Here is a 7,183-nt window from a genome sequence, read left to right on the forward strand (position 1 = left end):
ACAGGTGTCATCATGGATGGCATAGTAAAGAACTTTTAAATAGTTCTCTTTTCCCCATGTTCTTCTTGCATTTATTTTGAATCACAGCTTTAGTAACACACTTCGTCTGCACCCCCTTTTCCTTATCAGCCAGTGGTGCCCACGCATATCTCAGTTCTCATTCCACTGCTGCTGGCTTTGCAACAGTTAATGGATCCCTCCTCTCAGACCCTTCCTCACAAGAGATTTGTAGTTCTTCATTTCAAACATTGGCCATGGATGAGATGGATCAAAGTAAAATCACCAGCTACTTCATTACACAAACAGACACAAGCTCATAGAAGGAAGTCTCTCATAGTAAAATCCTTATTTACAGAAGCAGCAGCAGATGAGCCCCAGTCCTTATATGCAATGGTTTTAGAGCAGAAGGAGCCAATGTATTTGCTGTGTAATAAAAATGTTGCTCTTACAAAAGTATCTCAAATAAAAAAAAAGCTGCTTCAAAATTCAAAGAAGAGAAGTCAGAAAAAGACGGTGATCAACCTTATTTTTATTACTTTGGTGAAAAAGAGCATAAGAACTATCACTGAGCTTGTTACACTCACAAGTCACACATTCAGGCACAGACACAGAGATGACAAATTATTTCACCTCAGATGAATGCCTGCACCCTCCCAGCAGATAAAGAATTTCTGTTTCTGTTCTGTAGAGGGTTTTTAATCTTCAAAGTTAACTATTTGGCATATTTCATAATAACAATTTATTTTAAATGGTTACACAAGTATATACAATACTCTGTTATTTGCAGAACTGTCTGTTTTTGCAAATTGCTGCTATTGCATTCAGGATTGATTTATAGGCATAGGAAGACTGCCAAAGCAGACTTTGTACCACTCTGCTGATTTCAGTTACTCTGTTTCAACTGCAGCATTCATAAACAGAAACAAATTATGTAGACAGAAAACTACACTCCTTTTAGACAAGAAGAGGCTTGCAAAGTCAGAATTTACTTGTCTTTGAAAAGGTATTTGTGAAGGAATGAAATTTTATGCTCAGCAAAAAACTACACAACAAGAAAATTAGGAATATGACACAAATAACAAAAGCCAACAAATAATTTTAAGTGGAAAACTCTCTGTCATTTACTTCACAACATGCAAGTTGAAGTTTTACATGTTACTAATAGAGCAATTGATATAAATATGTGAAAAGAGCTCCATTTTAGGATAGGTGTGAAATGCATTTCAAAACAAGAAAACAAGCCTTAAAGAGATTGTTTGTTTCTGTTGTCACCAGACTTCCCACTAGGAAAATTTCTATTCCTGCTTTGAAAAGGAAAATATTCTGAATGCAGGCAGTGCAATTTGACTTCTTTTTCCAAGACTTAAATTCAATTTGGTTTTGCATCCCCTTTTTCAAGGGTGGGTTGGCAAGCCAGCATTGAAAACTCTCCCCTGTTTTATCCTGTTGAGCCCATGCAAGCATATCAGAAAATAGGTGTGAATTTCCCAACACACAGAGTTTGGGAATAGCCAGGAAATAATTCAGTTATAACATTTCCTTCCTGCAGCAGTGGAAGTAGGGAGTACAGAGTGAGCTCAGGGTAAGTGAATGGTACAACTGAGAGGATCTGGCTGTTGCTAACAGGATCTGCTGAAGCCCCACTGATTTCACTGGGTTTTGAACTGACTGCAGTAAAGGTAAGTCTGACTCTTCAGCAGAAGAGAATAGTTTGCAGCCTGTACCTCATGAAGCTGTTGGATTTGTAAGCTCTTACAAATTATGCAAGTTAAACTGCATTCCACCTGTATGATAGCACAGCAGTAACACCCTCCTTATCTGCTGGAGGGTGGTTTTTTTAATATGCAGGTCGGCAGAGCCAGCTTTTGAAGCCCAAAATGTCAACAGAGCCATCCAAGGAAATGGATGAATAAATGTAAAATAGATTTTCTCTTCTTACTAAAATACCAATTAACTGTTATCACTTGTTTTGTTTTGAAAGACTTAAAGGTAGGGGAAAAAAAAACCCAAACAAAAAGGCTTAAATATTTTCTACAGGGCTGAGAGTTTATCAGTGAACTTTATTGAAGCTGCTTAGTCACTGTCACATGGAGCTGTCAGGGCTGGTGGTGACAAACTCAATTTCAAGCACTTTCCAGCCAGCACTAATGGCAACAGACCTTACATTCAGCATGGCTCCCATTACAAAGCTTCAAAACACTGCACAGGAGAGCAGAGGCATCTTCAGGAGAGAAAGCACTTCTGCTTCCCCCAAAAATTGTCTGGAATCTGGAGAAACAGTAGTTTTCCAGGCAAAAATGAGTGAATTTATAGAATATAGGTGAAGCAGTTGAGACACCTCATGGAAGAAGACAAATAAATGCATTTGCCTCTTTTGTGGCCAATTTTCCCCCATTTTGAGTGTCTGGAAAACCTTTTTCACAACATCAGGTGGCACAAAAACCCCAAGATTAACAGTTAATTGAATGTATTTTAAGAACAAAAAGAAAGATAAACAAGCAGGGAAAATATTTTCTTTTAGTAGATGCTTTGGAATTACCAGTAAGTTTATAAAAGATGAAAGTTTGCTTTGAGGGATTTTTAGATTTTTCTTTGATTTTTACACATAATTATAAGACGATAATAATTAGAAGTGTTGCTTTACGAGGTGTTACGAAGAGCTTCCTCCTGTACCCAATTGTCAGCACAAAGCAAATAACTGTATAAAGCACTGAGCTGACCTTCCAGAATATTTTCCTATCTCTCTACCATAGTAGAGATTAAAAATTGGCAGAAATTCAGCTGTGATAAAATGGAACAACCCCAACACCAGTAAAAGTGATCCTTTGGACACTAAGGCTTATCCTAATATTTTCTAAGTCCATATGCAGAACTCAGTCCTCAAATTCTTGCTTAGACAGGGGTGGCTTATAAGAGATATTTTGGTTGTCTGTTTCTGCTTTATTGTTGACACAAATTAAATCATTAAAAAAGGCTGTGTACTAAAGAAACAGTCCTCCCTCATTTCAGATACAGGATATAAAAGAAGGAATAGATTTGAGCATCTTGGAAGTAAAGAGGTTTGAGAAAATAGGGAAATTTCTAGCAGTCTACATCACTTCAGTGATAAACTGTGGTGTTTAGAAGTAACACTGCATGTGTTTTTGCCTCCAGTAGACTTTTTCAGCAGCAAGCATGATTCTTTATATATTCAGTCATATAATCATTAAAAATTTAAAATAATATGTATAAATTTTGACATTTTTAATTTTTTTTTTTCTCACAATACATTAATGACCACTCAGTAGCATCAAATAGAAAAAAAATAAATAACACATTCACTTACATAGAGGCATTAACATCACGGTACGTTTGCTAAGCACATTATTACAACAGAAAAGCAGCTGAACTTTTCCTTCCCCAGCTATGTCTTGCTTCAAATCCTTCTCTAGTACATGATTACAGCCTAAGAGTGTCCCTAAACTTATCTAGTTTGAACCACCTGAATTCTGGAACAGCCTCGAGACACTTTCATTATATAAAGTCACTACAGCTGTTTTTATTTTCACCTAGTCCAAACCAAATAACTGATATAAACCCCCTCACGTTTCGTATGCCACTACAGTATAAAGAATGAAAAAGGACCCTCAATCTGTAGGTTGATAATACCTGTAGTGGGTTTTAAATCATCTTTATGAATAGGGGTATTATCTAATAGGTGTAGGGTTAAATGGAGTCCAGATTCAATAAGTAAATAACAGTCAGGTATTTATAAGGTCTTAACTAATGAGCAAACCTACTTTAAAAAATGCAACTTTCAAAGCTCATGAGTTTATGAGATTTTAATTAAAGTGTTCTGCTCTAAATTTAACATATACCCTTAGGTACCCAGGTAATGAATTAAACAGATTTGAGGATATGGGATAGGGTTTTTAATTTTTCATTATTATTTTAAGGCTATTTTCATTGTCGTACTGGATCTGCTTCACATGGAAAGTGTTTTTAAGAAAAATAGAACTGGATTTATCTCATTTCTCAAGGCATGGGCTCAATTGTCCCTTTTCTAATGTTTGTGTAATAAAATTCCAGATCAGAAACATTGTTAGAGTACTTTGTTTGCTTTAAGTCTGATTTTTAAAAAATTCTTTGAAAATCTAAGATTTATGTTTTAGGTCTGTCAAACCCCCTTTTTGGATGTTGAGGAAAATAAGTAGAACTCAAAATGTTCAACTTGACTATAGTTTACAAAATGTTGTCTGGTCATAAGTATTTCAATGGGAGTTGCTGGGTGTTGATAAAGTGGGAAAACCTGATCTCCATCAGCAAGTGCAGAGCACCTAAGGCCTCAGCTGACAAGGAAATAGAAGGTTTTTCTGCCTCTTGATACCTGCTCATGTTAAAAAAACCCTGCAGGAATAGGATTTTCCATAAAGCCTACCTTAATCAAAGACCAATCTAAATAGAAGAATGTAACTTTCATTAAAAAAAAAAAAAAAATTGGTATTACCTTCCATTTAAGCTGTGTTCCCGCTCTCATATTTATTATTTCAAATTTTCTTCTAGTTAAAGTTTTCATTTATTTGTAAATATGCCCTTGAGAGTATAATATCTGGCAAGAATTCCATATGAACCCTGAGAGGATGGCCCAGAGCACATATGCAACAACCTTTCAGCAAAACAGAGCTTGTGAGGAAATGCCTATCTCAATATAAAATGTGTCCTTCAAGTCACTTTAAGTAGCTTAAAGTACCCTTTTATATTACCTGAGGTTGTATATCCACATGATAATGGTTTCCTTCCTCTTTGTCTGGTGTATCACCGTGTCCCTCATGTATATTCTCCACAGACTTTTCACCTTCAGACTGTTTCTCTTTGGATTCTGCTTGAATTTTTCCTTTACCTTCAACCAATTATGCCTTAAGTAAAAGTCATGATGTAAGTTCCCCAGCAGTTAATAGTTTCCTCCTAAATCCCAGAGCCTACTCACTGGAAAAACCACAGTCTTTTGGAATTCAAGATTCACATGCCTGATCACATCTTTGGTCTGTGAGATTTTATAGCTTCAGACAAAGATTCTGCAGAAGACAGGAAAGGAGGAAAACAGTACATATTTGTCTTCTCATTTGGGTTTCGATTAAACTTGGTGAAATTCTTGGAAAGACAGCTGGTCACGCCATTCTTTTTGATGCTTTTTCACTCAGAAGTGTAGAGGAAATGAGTTTCATAGAGAGTTTATCAATGATATTTTCTCCATGGCAAAATCCCAGGAGCTGTCTTACTCAGAGGTGTGACAATGTGTCGCACTGAAACACCAGTGTCAAAAGAAAGAATAAAAATAGGCCAAGACAGAAAATAATTTATCTTGATCACTTCCCACTGGTTTACCTGAGATAGTCTCCTGTGTGACTCTTGGGAGCAATGGGATCAAACTCCAACATAGCACAGATCCATTGCACAGCTATGCAAGAGACAAAGCACCTCAGACAGCATGGATATCCCTTCAAAGTCCCTGCCAATGCACTGATGCAGAGACCTTTGTAGTCTTATTCTCTGTATCTCTCTGAACACGTTCTTCCCTGCTAAAATCAGTAAGAAATTATCATAATTCACTTTCACAATATGTAATAATCTTTGTCAAGAGATTTATGGCACATTTTTCAATTTCTCTCAAGTTTAGAGAGGTGGGGAAGGGGAAAATTCTTCTCATCAACTACTGCTGAGTGGCCCTCAGCAATACAAGCAGAGGAAAAAACACATCAGTAGCAATAGGAAATTACAATTTAAAAGTCTGCCTTTTCTGAGCCTCAAGTGGTGATCCTTAATACCCTCTGTCTAGGCAGCAATTCTATCTTACTGTCACAGTCTTTTTCAGAGGCTGACAACCTGGCATTAAATTCCTGTGCCAATATCCCAGGAGCAGTCAAATGTCTCTCACTTGTTCAGCTCACCTGCTCCACTTTATACTCATGTTCATTAGCTGCAAAGAGTTCAGTCTTTGATCACAAAAAATATCAATCCATTCTTGGTCATACAGAAATAATGGACTGAGTTTGTAGGGAGACTGAATCAGTAGCTATGGGGATGTACACTTTACTGGCTGATTCAGGATGTATTAGCAGCTGTTCCTTATATTAAAAATTTGAAGTTTTTCAATATTTACCATCTCATGAAAATCTATAAGTGAGGGAAAAAAATGAATTATTGGGAATGCTACACTATTTACTATAATTAATACCTTTATCCTTGTGACTGACAGGTAGCTTGCATAAGAGCTATAATCCTTTTTTACTATATCATTAAAGTTTCAAATAAAAGAAGTTCAGAGAATACTGACACTAGAAAGAGATTTAGGAAAATACCTATTTTTTAACTCAACTCATGGCCCATCAGCTCTTTAATTTACACATCCACTGTCGGGGTGTGGCCCAGAAATGTTTCCATGAATTTTTGATGGTTTCCTGTGACACATGATGAGTTCTTCAATCCTACCTCTAAATTAAACTTGTTTGAACGGTGTGATTAATCAATCGACACCATTGTCCTTAAGACAAATCCTTCAGGCAAACTCTTCATTAATACCTAATTCGGAATAATTGTTTTAACATCTTCTTGTTATTAGTCAGGCTGTATCTTCATTCATATCTGACAACAGGACAAAAGGACAAGAGGTAAGACAATACCACAACTATTATGTTTCCTCCCAGAATGCAACAGATTAATTATTTTATCTTTTTTTTAATATAACTACACTAATTTTCTCCTTCATTTGCTGCACTACAATGGGAGACCACTGAGTTTACCAAAATAATCTTAAATCTTCTTACTATAAGTTTGCAGTGTAAATATTACTTAGAGGATCTCAGTCTATGGGAGTCACCTAAACGAAATGTGAAAAATGAACATTTTAGTAGATGAAATTAACTGTGCTGAGCAGGAGTTCTGTAACTGGCACCAGCCCTGTGATTTCAGCTGTGAAGCCAACTCCACACTGCAATAAATCAGCTCTACCTCTCCTCACTAACTCATCCTGAAAAGTTCCTTCCCGTGAAGAGAGAGCTGCATTGATTTACAGTCCTTTGGAAAGGACCTGAGCTGGTAGCAGATTCTAGCAACTGGGACAGATTCTTGTAACAACTAACTAACAAATCAATATACTACCTGAAAGTGTTAATTAGCAAGGGATTTTTTTTTTTATTGTCCTAAG

The 7,183-nt window shown here is 36.4% G+C and overlaps 1 long non-coding RNA gene across 1 annotated transcript in view; it reads left to right on the forward strand.

The window, feature by feature from the left end:
- Positions 1-1,600: 1,600 nt before the first annotated feature.
- Positions 1,601-7,183, forward strand: part of LOC108445625 — a 13,620-nt gene continuing 8,037 nt past the window's right edge. Inside the window, exon 1 of the long non-coding RNA XR_001860567.1 lies at positions 1,601-1,679. This is a non-coding gene — a long non-coding RNA (uncharacterized LOC108445625). The remainder of the gene's footprint in view (positions 1,680-7,183) is intronic.

The sequence above is a fragment of the Corvus brachyrhynchos genome, unplaced genomic scaffold (assembly GCF_000691975.1).
Source record: "Corvus brachyrhynchos isolate BGI_N302 unplaced genomic scaffold, ASM69197v1 scaffold101, whole genome shotgun sequence".
Taxonomy (NCBI): domain Eukaryota; kingdom Metazoa; phylum Chordata; class Aves; order Passeriformes; family Corvidae; genus Corvus; species Corvus brachyrhynchos.